We start from the raw sequence: 15,979 nt of genomic DNA, 5'->3' as shown, positions 1-15,979 counted from the left end.
GCTCTTGAAAGGCCCACTTGAGGCCGGTGCGTCGGAAGTAGGTCGCGTGGATTGTGCAGATGTGCATGGCGCTCTTTGATTCAAAATGGCGTCAGTTTTCAGCGGTTTGTAGGGTAAACCCGCGAAGCAAAAACAGATGTGACTAAAGTTTTGTGACGATATGCGGAGGCTGAAACGGAACGGAAAACGGATTGTGCTCTTAAACTATTTGATTTCACTATTTATTTGGAAAATGGACTATTGAAGAAAGTTTCATGTTTAGATTTTGTGACGTCACAGCCAGAGATGTGCAGTGAGTTGTCAACAGTGAACAGACGCTGCGATCAAAAACCTCCACAAAACAACACTATAAATAAGTGCGCCGGCGCACGTGGAGCACAGAATTAGATCATTGCACGCTGTTGTGCAATGCATGGGCCTATGCGTATGCGGAAATTTAGATCGACGATCTGAATGCACGAAGATTAGGCATTAAAGCCTTGTTTTTTTATTGATTTGTTGTCTTGAAATAAATAAAAATAAATATTGGTATATTTATTTCTATTTATTTTGCTCTTAATATAGGTATATTTATTTCTATGCTCCAATTTAAGTTCGAGACTTGTGTTATATGATACCAACTCAGTGGCTTTCGTGTTTCGCAGCTCTTTGCTCTGTCTACCCCATATGCTAATGGATAACGACGTGATACTGAATACTAGTTCCTGAAAAATATTGTAAAAAACTAATAAAATTATAATTCTAAGTCATGGATTTGCATTAGTCCTAATCTAGGGCGCTTCAGCTTGAAACAAAACAGCTTCACGCTTGGATATTAATCACATCAACACAGTTGATAGTATTTAATGGCATCTATTAAGCAAAGTTGCTTTTGTAATATAATACAACAAGAAATTTTATCCGTCCGTGTTGAAACATGCTTAAACTATAAATTAAAGAGCTCTCCGGTAAACAAGTACATCCCCCTTCCGATCGTCTGAACGCCGGCGAATGGAACGGAGTGATGTGATGGCTTTACCAAAAAGTCCGGCGCAAATAGGGTTACCACATTTCTTCTGGAGAAAGTATTGTAGTTTAAAAAGCCTACTAATATGCGAAGCCCTTAACGAAAAATCTACTGGACGGATTGTTATGAAATTTGGTACGCGGGTGGTATATATCCTGGAATAACACATAGGGTACTAATTATCCCGAAATTCCCACGGGGCGCACCTAGTACTGCATAAGCCTCTTCCAGCATTTTCCATGGCAATCTGTTCTTTGCCTTTCTTCCCCATAGTAGGCCTGCTAAAGATGGGAAGACGCCTTTTTTGGCCGTTTCGTTGAAGAAGTCGGGAAGTCACTATTGGTTCATTGTTTAACTTGAACATTGATATAAATAACTGAAAGATCAGCATATAATAGATTGTTTAGTGTTTTATTTGCGCCTGAGCGACATCTGTTATCAGTGAGATAATTGTTATCAGTGATCTTGAATTGAACTCGTTGATAACACGTTGAATGATTTAATATATTGTGGTGTGTGTTTGTCACGTATTTATAAGTTCCATACGTTGAAATATCATAGAAGCTAAGGTAGAAAGAAGGGTCCAGAAGGGCCAACAGATAGTTAAAAAGTGTCGTATCAAGAAGTGATTGGCTGTGGGAAGAGAGCAAAGGAACTCCACCGACAAGAACCTCTCTATTAAATTACACAATTTACAATCTTTAATCAAACTAACTTCATAGTATAAAACAAAGTTGCTTTCTGCTGTATGCTTAAGTCTTTAAAAGTAAAGAAATATTTTGTTGCGGGTATTTTTAATGAAAAGTGTGATTCCGGAGGGAGGTTTAAGCGTATAATCTGTTAAGGTTTTACCCGAGCGAAGCCATCAATTAATGATGTTTAAAGTCTACCGTCGACTTGCAAAACGTAGGTGAAGAAGAAGCGGCGCAACAATCTTCGCCGCAACCTTTTCTTCAAAGACGTCAATTATCAAACGTTGAACGTGATTATTGACAAAGATTTATGAACAACAAAAGGCGAACTGACTGTCCATGGCAAGTCGACTATAACCTCTCAGTATTTTATAAAGCAAGACAGATTTCACTATTATTACGCAGTATATTTTTATTATACTCAAATTCTGATAGAAATAAATAGAGAAAGCTGTCTAGAATCTAGACTACAACTTTGTTTCAAGTTTATCGGTTAACCACATTGTCACAGTTATGGACACGTAAACATTCATAAAATTATCTTTTAAAGGGAAAATGTACAAAATTACTTTTACGATTCGAAACGAGTTAATTTTTCATGTAATAGCAATAACAGGTTAAAAAATAGGTTCGGCAAAAGGTAAATAAACATACATTACGTCACGATAAACTACTACTATGGCCATCTTGTGGCGAATAGCGGAACTAAACATTTTGTTTCGAAGCGTCATGTTTTGTTTCTACAAACAAAACATGACGCTTTTCTACAAAATATTTTGCACAAAATGTATAAAAGTATACATTTAAACAATTTTATATAATATAATCAAATTTCCAATAATAACATATGAAATAACTGTATATATATACAGTTCAGCTTTTCCGTAACAGATGGCGCTACTCGATTATATTCTACGGAAGAATATGGAATAAAACGGGTGTGAACCTGCTATTCTACGACCGCTGCACCTGTGCTATTTTATTATATAGCTTGTACTCTTTAGTGCTCTTTGTTTAACACTTGAGCGGACACTTGACGGAGCACTGAGGAATTATAAGAGGCCGGCCCCATTGCTCCGTTGCGCTCCGTCGTCCTCCGGTGTTTTGTCGTCCGTCGACGGACAATACAGAGATGGTATCTACGTACGTCGTCTTACGCCAATGTCAAAATCTATAGAAAAAAATGTGCCACCACCGACTGGCTCTTACTCAAAAATGTTATTTTCGCAAAACGACATTATTTTTTCAAATTAATTAAAATTAGTAATGAGTTGTTATAACGAGATTAATTTTCCAATTCTGTGGTGACAGTAGGTATCTGACCGAAATTAATGGCATTATACGTAAGTGGCATTGTGCGAAAATGACATTTTGTAAAAGTGACGTTCTGCGTCAAGATCATATTGAGATCACCAAAACGTTCACCCTCGACCTAAGCGCCCAGTTTCGGATATTGTATACATAACACACACTGAACATGATAAACGTGTCACGCACGTCCTCTTTTATTATGATTTATTGCGTCATTTAAGCGTAAACTAAACTAAATTAATAGTGTAATGTGAAGTTTTAATTAAGCACTTTCTGTGTAACGTGAAGTTTTAATTAAGCACGTCTCCTTACACATGTATTGATCAGGTTAATTAAAGATGACGGGACTTGGTTCAATCGATTGCTCCTTCGTATGGGAGGTGTTATGCCGGACATTTGGATATTCTATCGCGGACCAGTACGCCGAAATTGCTGGTTTTTCGTTGCGGTAAATAAAAGCACTCAAACAAACTGCACAATGTTCATGCTTTCATCTATTGAGTATGGCGATAGTGTGTGGCTCCACCAGAAATGAGAGAGAGAACTATTCGCGGATACTGTGAAGCAAGCATTACACATAGTATAGCTTAGTTGACCTAGTTACTCTTGGTTTTACTTCCTTTTGCCTTACCTTCAATGATATTTCGATATTAAATTTATTTCAGTAGTCCATGTTTTTAATTGCGATTAAAATAGTCTACATCCAATATAATTTATGGGCAGTTCTAAGTTTTTTTAGTCATGCCATATTAAAACTCCCACTTCCTATTAGGCTTTTTATGCTTCGCGAATATTACTTACTCTATACTCTATTGTTATAGGAATACGGTTTATTTTTGTGTGTTAAAATTTTAAACGCTACAGGTATTTGCATAGAAAATACATATATTTTAGCTTTATTTGGATTTGTCTTGTTGATATGTTACACTTGTAATCTGGTGTACATTTATGGCTATTAATTAATTTTATTACAAAAAATCGATCACTACATCGGTTACTAGATGTTGCCCGGGCTTCGCTCCCGTGAGAATTTTGAGATAAAATATGGCCTATAGCAATCTTGGATAATGTAATGGTGAAGTAATTTTGGAAATCGGTTCGGTAGTTTCGCAGATTACCCGCCTCAAACATACAAACTCACAAACGCTTACCTCTTTATAATAATAGTATAAATGAGATGAGTTTCCCATTTAAATCATAAAAAAAAATATTTTTTTATTAGGCCCGGAATTATCGTTATTATGCCTTCGAGTTTTTTAGTTTATCGCCTTTATACAGACAGACGCGACATAGATACGGAATCACACCTTCTTACAATATGCAAGGAAGTAGGTAACACGCAATATGTCCGATGTTTCCCTACATACAAAATCTAGGCAGATGAAACTGCAAGTCACCCAGTTTGTCACGGCAGACATTGCACAGCGTGAGTCATCTAACTGTTATGTGCGCATGTCCACTGTTGGGCACGGCACGGCACGGCTTTTTTTTTTCTAGCTGCTAAGCGAAAGCCACAAGAATGCGTAAAATAAATTATGGGAGCCTTTTAAAATTACGACTATAAAACTATGCTGCAGAGCGTTGTTGTGTCCCGGTTTCAAGAGTGTGATTACAGGATACACATCACATGGTTAACACGAGCGTGTTACACCCTGGCAGAGGGCAATGGCGGACTTATTGCAAATCCAGCCAAGCTTTGTACCTATATAGTTTGTTTGAAATAACTTTATTGCACCTTTTCTTGATCTCCAAAAAAGAAACGATAATCGCAGTGATGTGATATGAACGTGAAAATACAAAAAAATACAGTTAACCTATCCCGTGAAGTTGAGTTAGTTGTCTCTGTCGACGTGTTTAGATCATGGAAACGCACAATCGTGTACCGTGACCATGCGGCTTATTGTACTGGCTGACCACGGTCTATGAATATCAGTCTACCATCATTGTTGCTGGTTTAATAGACTGTGTTCTCTTTTATTTTCACTTTAATACCTACAAGCGTTGCTACATTAACGTACTCAACTGTTGTGCTTCCTAAAAATACCTGTGTGTTGGAAGAATATAAACAACGCCTAAGCATTTTTAAAATTATTTTATAGTTCCTTATGGCCCGCTCGTGGAACCTTTTCGATTGTCTATTGCGCGCTAATGTCACTATTGGTATTGTACTTACGTTGTACTTTTTCAATAAACTGTTTTATGGAGTATTCTCTTTAAATTGTATATTCCCTACAGGTTAGGCCCAGCACGCTTCCACTGCGCGCACACACACAATTCTTTTCACTATAATACAAGCATTGCTTTTACGTACTCAACTTTTGTGCTTCCTAAAAATACCTGTGACTATGTCCCTCAGTATGAGAAATAAGAGAATGAAATATTGACAAAGGTACATACATTATTTTAGATTTGTCTATCTAGACTTAAAGATAAATGAAGGAAAAAAAACATATGTCGATGTGGGAATTGTATCTATAATCTGTTGGATAAGGAACCCGAAATATGTTGGTCTATGCTGTCTTTTGGGTACTCATTGTAATATTCGGCTGATTGGAGAAAATGGCTTCTTCTTAATTATATGTATTTGACAATAGGGGATTGATATATTTATATATTTTTGACGACCTCGGAGGCAAGTGCTTGCCTCTGAACCGATGCCCCGAGATGGGTTGAGATGGAGATTGGAGATGGAGACCGGCTTCGAACCCCGGTCGGGTCATGATAGATTTTTTTTTCCGATTGGCCCGGATCTTGGATGTTTATCTATATATGTAGGTATTTGTTATAAAATATAGTATCGTTGAGTTAGTATCCCATAACACAAATCTCGAACTTACTTTGGGGCTAGCTCAATCTGTGTGATTTAACCTAATATATTTATTTTTTACTTTAACTTGTGATGTTCTCCTTTCCACCTGTCCGGTTGTTTAGGTCATATCGCCATCTGCTTCTACCTTTCCAGCCGTAGATATCCTTAAATATCCTTAGATAGATCAAGATGAACATGATGTTGCAACCGTGGATAAGCGTGCAAGCCTGCAGCATAAAATCACTCATAATAATTTTATTGTTCTCCTCAAAAAGCTTGCCAAAATGCACCACATTCAAAACTCGACGGGAAGTCGGAAACAGGTTTTGCACCTGACGCATGTTAAAAAGAATACAACAGTTTTTTTTTTCATTGCGTTTTGAAGGGAATGCGTCTTAAGTATTGGGATAAAAATTTTGATATAAACTATACGGCGTGTGGAACACGATGGAGAAAGACTTTCGATCAGCATTGGAGTGATAACTAAAGGTTGAAATATACAGTTTACACTTACATGTCAGATCGCGCTAGGTATGTACAAGATAACTGTTGGTACCTGACAAGCAACTTAATTTACTGTCTATTGATACTCTGAGAAGTCTGATTTTGTTTGTTGCGGGTATTGAAACTGTTCTTCACCACCTTTTTCATCTTAATTTGTATATAACATCATCGTTAACATATACAAATTTTATTTTTGGTTGCTATTACATGGGTAAGATATATTTTTAATTTTTCTGTGAGCTGTGAAATGATTGATTGATTTTAGAAGTATACAAAATCATATTGCGTATTCCATTCCATCAAATATAATCAAGTATAAGCTCACTAATACTCGTTACATAAATCTGTATTCTATTTATTATTTCTACATTCATTGTTTTGATTTCATTTGATTTATAATTGTAGATCGTGACCTCGCGAACTTTGGCCTAGAGTTTTGTCTCTTCGATAGTTATAATTAGCTCATTTACTCGTTATCATATTCATCATTATATAATTAATATTAGTCAACTTTTCAACACTGCGTTTTTCGCAATTGTTTCATGTCCTTGACAAATTTTGGTTATTTATTTTAATGTTTTGTTTGACGCACGTTTTGGCTTAATAAGATGCGTCTAATCATGGAAATAAAAACATGGCACGAACACACATCGTTCACATTGAATCCCGTTTCGGATTCTCTATGACTCAATACTGTATGTATATTCATGTCATTACCAAAAACTTTTAGTTTATTCCTCTTAAAATCTGTCGTTCATTACAAAAACTGTATCTACTTTTTTATCTAATATCACGTGCAAGCCTTTTTCTTCGGGCCTCTCCCTCCATCGAAGGCTGATAAACTGGCGGGCAGCGCTTGCGCACAAATGCCACCTCAGTATGCCTCGAACCGCCGAGCGCGACACCCGTGTCGCCGTTTTCCCGATCTCCAAAAAAGAAACGATAATCCCAGTGATGTGAATTGAACGTGAAACGTGTGTATATCAGTGACGTTTCATTATTCGTGTGTGATTGTGATAGTTTTTTTTTTCATCTGTGCACGGAAAAGGCGATACCGTTGCGTCCCGCTCCGCTGGTTCAAGTAATAACGTGGATATACAGTGACTGTAATAGTGTACTAAGATTCAGTACCACCAAAGGTCGCTTACCTCTTATTGTATAGAAATTTCGTAGATCGATCGTCTCTGACTGGTTTTTTACGTTTCAGAGCAGGCTTTCAATTTTTCAAAGTTTTGTTTCGTTTTGTTTAGTATCGTCTATCGTACCAGCTTCTCCTCGTATGGTCTGCAATTCCATTTATGTTTTATCTATGCTATATAATCCTTAAGTTATCTATATCGCGGCACTTGTTTGATAAGCTGGATATTATTATTAGCCAATGGTTGTCTATTATTTCGCTTGCATTCGTGATAATTTTATGTGCTGTTTACAGGTTGCGTTATAAAATTAACATTATTGTTGGCACATTGACATATTAGCATTCAATTTACTAGTCTATATATGTATTAGAATTGCTATTAATAATGTTTATTGCGATTAGACTTCCTCTATGTATGGCATTGTTGATCTTCAAGATATCATCAATTATATGACTGGGATTTACATTTTTTTAAAGTATATGTAATACTTCTTTTACTATAAAGATTCATCACGAACACACGTATTTGAAATACAGATATAGTAAACCTGACCATGAAATTTTATTCATTAAAATAAAACATGAATAAACGTCGCTAACTAATACAATGTTCAGTACTAAACAATCGTCAAATTCGATGCGATTCTAAATGTTAATATTGTGATTGTACAATACATTGTAGCTAAGCGTTACAACGCTTAGCTATAATATTATTGCCACAGAATATTGCTGTAGTGAAAGGAGAGCTAAAATATAATCAAAATCAGGTAATTGTGCTCATCTTGAAATTATATGTGGTTTTCCATTGATATTCTCAACTTGCAATTGAAGTGAACTGCATTTTTTATATTTGCTTCAGTTTCAAGGATTTCTAAAAAGTATCGATATTTTACAATATTTACATTGTATATACAATAGAATAAGGTCATACACACGAGACCATCCTATTCTTACTTAGTTTTTGATAAAATTTAACTGATATTTACATTTAAAGATTAAAAAATACCTGCAAATGCCGTTCCGACTGAACCGTAACATATCAAATCGTGAATCACTTTTATAAATATACGTCTTAATATGTTGAAATAAGGTTTATAATCGTTTAGGAAACAGTTTCCCCCTTTTTATGGTCCACGGAGGTTTTGTTTCGCGGTGAAACGGCGGCAATTATTAGACCTTGGTGTCCGGTGTTGCGCCATTTTGCGGTCCAAGTTGTGAACTATGATCGTTTTTGAGAAGTTTCATCCTTGTATCACCTTTAACGTAAATTTTATTATATTAACGGCCAGGATTTGGCCAAATGTTTTCCGTTTGAAGTATAAATATGTAAAGACATATCACATAGTTGGACCCAAATTAAGTTCGAGAATTGTGTCTATAACTGTGTGATTAAGTTTGAAGGTAACTTAAGAAGCAATAGACATTATAACCTAGTTTTGTCTTCTTTTTGTTGTAAATTCAGGTAAATTTTGACAAATATTACTTTCCAGTCAAAAGTGTAGTGTATATACATTGATAATCACATTTATTTATAAAATAGTTATACTTAGATTGGAATGATTTGTGATTTCACTTGCGTTTTCGTCTCTCTCTGTTATAAGGTACGAATCATCTTAAACTATCCATATCTTAGATTTAAGACCAAGAACATTGTTTTCTCACCAATCAAGAAATATATTACTTTGCCTTTGAATCGTTGCATTTTGAAGCACTGCAATTCAATATGATTTGTAATGACGATGAAGAAACCTTAATGGATTTCGTTCTCAATTCACAGTATATGAATTGCAACGGGAGATCTTTCTTCAGCACAGATAGTTTAGAGAAAACAGTTGTGGTCACGACATTACGCTAAATTGTGCTGACACACAAACGAATGATTGAACATCTTGACGGGAAAATTGATGGGCAATTGTGTGGAACACCTGAGACTACCTATGCGAGAATTTTCGTCGTCAATAGGAGTTCCGTGTCCCACTGCTTGGCAGAAGCCTGTTATGTATCATAGGTTTATGTCTTGTGCCGTCCCCCGTCAATGTCTAAATCACAAAAAACCTTCAAATATTCAAATTCAATGTAAATATTCAGATTAATAAAATTGGAATTTGGGGTGGAGCGCGCATGACTATTCATAATTTATATGCCTTTGATAAGGATAAACGCAATATTAGTACCATTTAAACATTTTCTATGTCGGAGTTCACAAAACTCTTTATGGGCTCGATGACAATTTCAAAATTTGCCAAAATGCGCCGACCTTAATTGAGGAAAACGACAATAAACACGAATACCGGTCATGACATGGTCCTTTTAATTAGTCCAAATATGGTCGGTGCGGTCGCTGATTAGGTCAAATTTGGTTCGCAACTTTTCTGCATGATCAATTTATAGTGATCATGTTGACACTGCAGTATTACTAAGGATAAGTCTATAGCATCATAAAGATGTGAAAAGTCTGTTTAAGTTATTTATGTTACCCAACGTTATATTTATTGATTTGTTTGGCACAATTACAATAATCACATGACACAAAAAAGAAAATACATGATTACATAACCCAGTAATGGTAACACAGTAACAGGTTAAAATTATTTATTGAAATGACACTAATATTGATGAACTCTTGAAGAATTGGAATTAAATTCACCCTTTGTATCTAAAATTTAAATATTGAGCGAATAAATAAAACTGCCACCGGTCTCTAGGTTCAAAACTAGTCCACTGTCGAATATCATGTTATATTATAATAACAAAAGAATATCATGTTGTATTATATGGTTCAAAATTTATTATATCAATCGCTATTAGCTTAAAACTTGAATCAATATAATTAATTCGCGAGGTTGAATCGAGTCTGCAAAATGCAACGTACTTATCATGATTCTAAGTCATTGTTAATATTGCAACAGTTTTTTCATGAAAATCGGTTCCGTTTGAGTCAGCTGTCATTGTTGTTTTGATGTTATATTTTTTGTCAAGGTTTTTTGCTTCAAACAATTGATTTTTTATGTCTAATTTATCGTTTTGCTGATATCAAAATTGAAACATATTTTTCCTCCTTTTAAGTATAGCAGATAATCTCGAAATTTGACAGACCATTAATACGCGTATCTTCTTCAATGACATCAAGCCAGTACTTTTAGGTTTGCCTTTTTTGCTATGTCTTTTATTTAATATACTTCCACTAAAATGATAAAACTACGAGATCCAAATAAAAACACGAAACAATTTCCTAACTTAACAACTAAAAACGAAATATAAAACATGAAGAGTTCGTCTAAATGATGATATATCTAATTATTTAAACGATTGTCTATTTCACCTCGAAATAAAACAGTATAGTGTTACATTATGCATTGTTTACGAATGTCTCAATCCTACAGCCACAAATCTAGTCTCTGGTGTGGGAGAGCGTACTTTCTATGACTTTCGTAAGAGGAAAGCGTGGGTGCAGTTTTTGGCAACGCGTTCCTCTATTTGCTTACAATTTATTTTTAATTGCCTTGTCTCATTTAGCTCTAGTGTAATTTTTAATGTATGAACTGGTTTATATTATTATTTTGTGTCTAATATCAGCTTGATTATTTGTAGGGTGGGCTATGTCATTATCAATCAAGGCAAGGTTTTATCCTAAAATATTTAATTTCTCAACTTGTAATGATATTTTTTAATATAATCATTCGTATTTTTTAAATGTACAGGTAATAATATATCCTGTAGTCATTAATTTATTAATTAATTTATAAATAACATCACCGTATGTAGCCATATAAATATACAAAAACCTGACGGTTGAGTTTGAATCGAATACTTTGAACAAAACTATTTCGTCTCACATATTTCTATTCAGTAATACACCTTCTGGTTAAGGTACTAAAATGGTGTTATATTTCTATGCACGTTTTATACCTGTTCCGCACAGTTGTACAAATATGTCATTACAAAGTTTTCCAAGTGAATTTAAAATAACATAACAAAACTTGTTTGCGTTATCATCCGTGTCTTTCCTTGATTGCGATATGTTTATCTGTGTTATCTTCAACGATAGTAGCTGATAGTATAGTGTGATGTCATCATGCAGTGGCGTGAGGGGAGTGTTCATTGCAGGAAATTGGTTCCTTGTATAGTCTATTAGCTGTTTCCCGCAGTTTAGACTACCCGTATTCATCGGCAAAATATATCGGGTGCGTGTATGTAAACTTTCACCCCAGTTTGTGATCTCTGAGAAGTAGAAATTGTTAAAAAGGATACCAAATTTTATCAAAATCCTTTTATATCCCCTTTTATATCATTCTACAGCACCGCCAACTCTCTGAATTCTTGATAATCACGTCTATCGAGATATCTAGCATCTAAATAGATGTCTGCATAAATTGGAATCATTGTACCAGTATTATGTGTTTATACTTCAATCATGTTTTTATCGATAATATCGATTAACATCTAGCATATTGCAGTTAAATCCAGATTAGTTTAACTAATGGCACATCTAGTAATCCTGCCAATATCGTAAATCCCTAACATCTGTACTGTCACCAGTATCTATGTAATTATGTCTGTATGGATCTTTGTTATGAAACCGGACATACTGATGCGCTATAAAATGTATTTTGTTTTATTCTTACGCAGAAAGTTGCTTTCGCAAAATGTAAATAGTGTATTAGGTTAAGTCTCATAAGAACACATTATCCCATATAGACCTTGAACCTAATGCACTGGAAATAGCAGTGATTTTACAATTAATTTGATCAGTGTTAATGTTGTGTGTGTCTAATTAGCATGCCGCACGCGTTCACTCGTTAAACAATGCTTTACTAGTTGCTCTTGTGCCAGTTTGTCTGTAAACAGCACCACGCCTCTACTTAAGTCGGTTATAACTTGGATGATTCTAATATTAACCATACAGATCCTAGACTTTTGTAAGGACTTATTGAGAACTTAACTTTTTGTTTTAATATTTCACTAGAATATTGCATGTTTGCAATGAAATTCAAATACATAATCTTGCATTTCGTAATATCTCGATGGCATATAACGTCATTTAGTCTCTCTCTCATCAGCTATAAACCTTCAATGTCCAAGGTTTGCTTTCTTACTTTTTCTTCTACATTTCAATGGTCTTCGTCACTATAAAATTTCCGACCATAGGCATGCATGCATCATTGTCGACTTCATTTTTAAATATTTTCTCATAAAGTGTGTTAGCTAATACTAGTGACAGAATCCATTGCTCCCTTGCGTGGATGTAGCACGTTGCGCTCCGTTGTTTTTCATGGTTGTGACGTTCGTACGTCGAAACTAAATACAATTCTGCGTTGATCTGTCGACGGACGTCAAAACAACGGAGAATGACGGAGCAATCAGGGAGTGCTTTAAATTTATCTTTTAAGTACTGAGATTCAAGTAATATAGTGTGATTAGAATCTCCAAAGCCGTAGAGTTTATAACGTCATGCATCAAAGTAATGTCGTTGAAATTCTAAATGAAATGACTGACCGACTGAATAAAAGCTTGGCGAGACTTGGTGTTAAGTTGTTAACCCTTTACAAGTTGCCAGTTGCTTCTATCTTTATAGATCTTATCGCCTAGGAACAAGGTTCAATATTTGGTTGAATTATGGTCTTCAACAGCTAAGGTTTTTTGCGAGACGAGTAACGGCGACCATTAACGGTACGTCGGTTTAATTGTGTTCCGAAACAGCGAAACTATACCGTGTCTTGTATCTGTTTGTATCGAGACCACCGAATTTTGCTATGGTCAGCTGAACGTAAAGTTACTGGATTTCTAAGATCATAACCACCAGTAAATTAACGTCCCCACAGCTGGGACACAGGCTTTCCTCACGAATAAATAAGGAGTATAGGCCATGCTAGCTTTAATTTTCAAGTGAATCTCCCAAAATTCAAATCAAATCAAATTTGAGCGAAGTCTACGAATATAATTCGATTTTCGGTAACATATTAGTTGATAAAATACATTTCCTTTTCACTGTGGTCGAGACGGCAATTTTGCTGTGAATATTCAGTCGTATAACGAATAATGCTAATCGAGTAAATCGACGTACAAAATAAACAAATTTCCTTTTCCAAAGCATTTCTTTGAGGGTTTATCTTTGTGGTTTTCTCAACCGCTTTCCTTGCTTTCCCCTTCCCCCCACGTCAAACGTGTTACTTTGTTGTACACTGCTGCAGAAATGTTGTTCTCTACTGCATTGGGAAATAAATTCACTTATTTGCATAGCTTTTTGAGATTTGGAATCTACAATGATTTTTGGTGTGTATCTCGGTCTTTTTTTGCAATTCATATATATTATTTATGTTTATTTCCATGAAAATCGATGTTTTTAAAACATGTAATAGCTAATCCGGATTAGCTAAACAAAAACCCGGGTTTTTGAGACGGTGAGAAGTTACATACGAAAGTACTGTTACGCTCATTAGTTTCATATTTTGAAGAAATAATATTTAGGTTTAAATATTACGTTGGCTGCAATCATAAGTGGTGATAGAATTAAGGTTACTACCTACCTTAAGACTTTCCGTTGATATCCCAACCAATTAGCGTCCAATTGTATATGCCATCTTGTAATTTGTACAAGTAATAAGTCCCGCGGCAATTGATGGGACTAGGAAAACGTCGGCCACGTTGATGTTGTCAGTGGGTTCTTTCGTGGCACGGAGTCTATCTCTTTTAATGCAGGTAGCCCTGTTTGCGAGTACGCCCACAGTTTTACATTTTGGAGCAGCTGTGGGCGAGGCTTCGGTGTAACCTGTTCTTGTGTCTATCGGCTGTGTGAATTGTGATTCTGGTCGATTGACAAATTTTATTAATACGATTACCTGTTACAACTTTACATTTTTTTCTATCTACATTTTATGCAAATTAATATATTAAGCGATTGGTTTTCCTCCAGTATTAACATTAGGTTATCCTATTCTGTCTATAAGTGGTGCAAGTACATTGGCTTCATTCCTATTGGATGTTCAGAGTCCAGCGTCCTCACGATAAAAATCACCTCCTTAATATTTGTCTTCATCATGCTTTGGTTATTGGGTGTTTCTCAATGCGTTTCAAACGCTGCGGCAGCGCTGTCATTGCAATTTTTCAAATTTTACCAAAGATAATTTAGTATCTGACTTTATTAATCTTTACTGTAACTGTAAAATTATTAATCTGAGCTGTAGTAATGTAAATTTTATGAACAACGATTGATTTAAGAAATGATGCCTTGTCCAAGAAAATTGACTGATCGTAATGACAGCGCAGTCGCAGCGGTCGAAATGCTCAAATTCAAATTCAAATTCATTATTCAATTTAGGATGATATACATCACTTATTGACGTCAAAAATTACTTAAACTAAGTCTACTGCCGGCTTCCAAAGCGCAGGTGAAGAAGAAGCTGCGCAACAAACTTCACCGCAGCCTTTTCAGCTCTGCGAACCACCCTATTTAGTCTTCATGGGTCTATGGTTCTCAACATATGTAGTCGTCCAAATCAAAAGTGACCTTATGGCGACTAGCACTTAGGTCTTTATTGCCGTTGTTCCAATACCAGACCTAAGTGCTAGTCACCATAAGGTCATTTTTGATTTGGACGACCATATATGGATATATCTAATTGTATTCGTATTTATTTCGATATGGGGCGTCTTATTTTTAATATCCTCTAACAATAATTAATGATCAGTGTTAAAGTAATTAAATTGATTTAAGTGATATAGATTTGTGTCTGACAACTTTGATTTCTGTCTATCATTAGTTGTCGATTTTTTATTGGGTGTAATTTGTGTCTGGATAATTTATGTACATTAGTTTCGAATTGAAAGTGGCATAGTTATAGGTGTTTAGTTACTTATCAACAGCGGCGATTACCGTGTTAGGAAAGTATCAGATGATAGTTTATCATCTTTTTTTTTTAACCTGTCACTGTCAACTGTCACCAAGGGCGAAGGTTTCCTCTATCTCTTTCCAATTTCCAATCATCTCTATCCAAAGTAAACTCCCAAATAATTATATATCTATGACCACAAATATTTGTTTTCTATTCTAGGTGTGTTGTACCAGTTTCTGTATTTGTGTCCTTCGGACCCGCGATACAAGCTCAGTGTTTAGTGTGGGCCGTTGAGTGTTGTCTATCTATTTTGTCATACCAACGCGTCTTATCTAAAGAGAACGCGTACCATTCAGAATTTGCAAACATCTATTGTTTATCTAAAACAAACACGGTTACGTAAAATGTCGTACATTTTGTTATGACTCGTGTATGACCGAGTGAAGTGATGAGTTTCGCCAGTCTTTACCATAATGTTGTTTGAATAAGCATAAATTATGCTACGCTTATTTATTTCGTCTACAAACTTGCCTTTTGCATAACAACGTTTTTATATTTCAGGCAATGTCATAATTTTAAATTGATGAGAGATGATATTTGCCATTTTTATTTTTGCTCGGTCGGTTATATAATTAGTACAACCTAAATGAGGCTGGAACAAAAATTAATTGATTTTTTTTATTAGCC

General features: G+C 35.3%; 1 protein-coding gene across 1 annotated transcript in view; it reads left to right on the top strand.

Annotated features, from left to right (window-relative positions):
- The first annotated feature begins 7,196 nt into the window (after positions 1-7,196).
- LOC128681027 (serine/threonine-protein kinase MARK2-like) overlaps positions 7,197-15,979 on the top strand; it is a 79,672-nt gene continuing 70,889 nt past the window's right edge. The window contains exon 1 of the mRNA XM_053764543.2: positions 7,197-7,461. The gene's annotated coding sequence lies outside the window, so the exon portion shown is untranslated. The remainder of the gene's footprint in view (positions 7,462-15,979) is intronic.

This window comes from Plodia interpunctella, chromosome 26, assembly GCF_027563975.2.
Source record: "Plodia interpunctella isolate USDA-ARS_2022_Savannah chromosome 26, ilPloInte3.2, whole genome shotgun sequence".
NCBI lineage: Eukaryota > Metazoa > Arthropoda > Insecta > Lepidoptera > Pyralidae > Plodia > Plodia interpunctella.
This window is presented reverse-complemented; position numbering and strand designations above follow the sequence as displayed.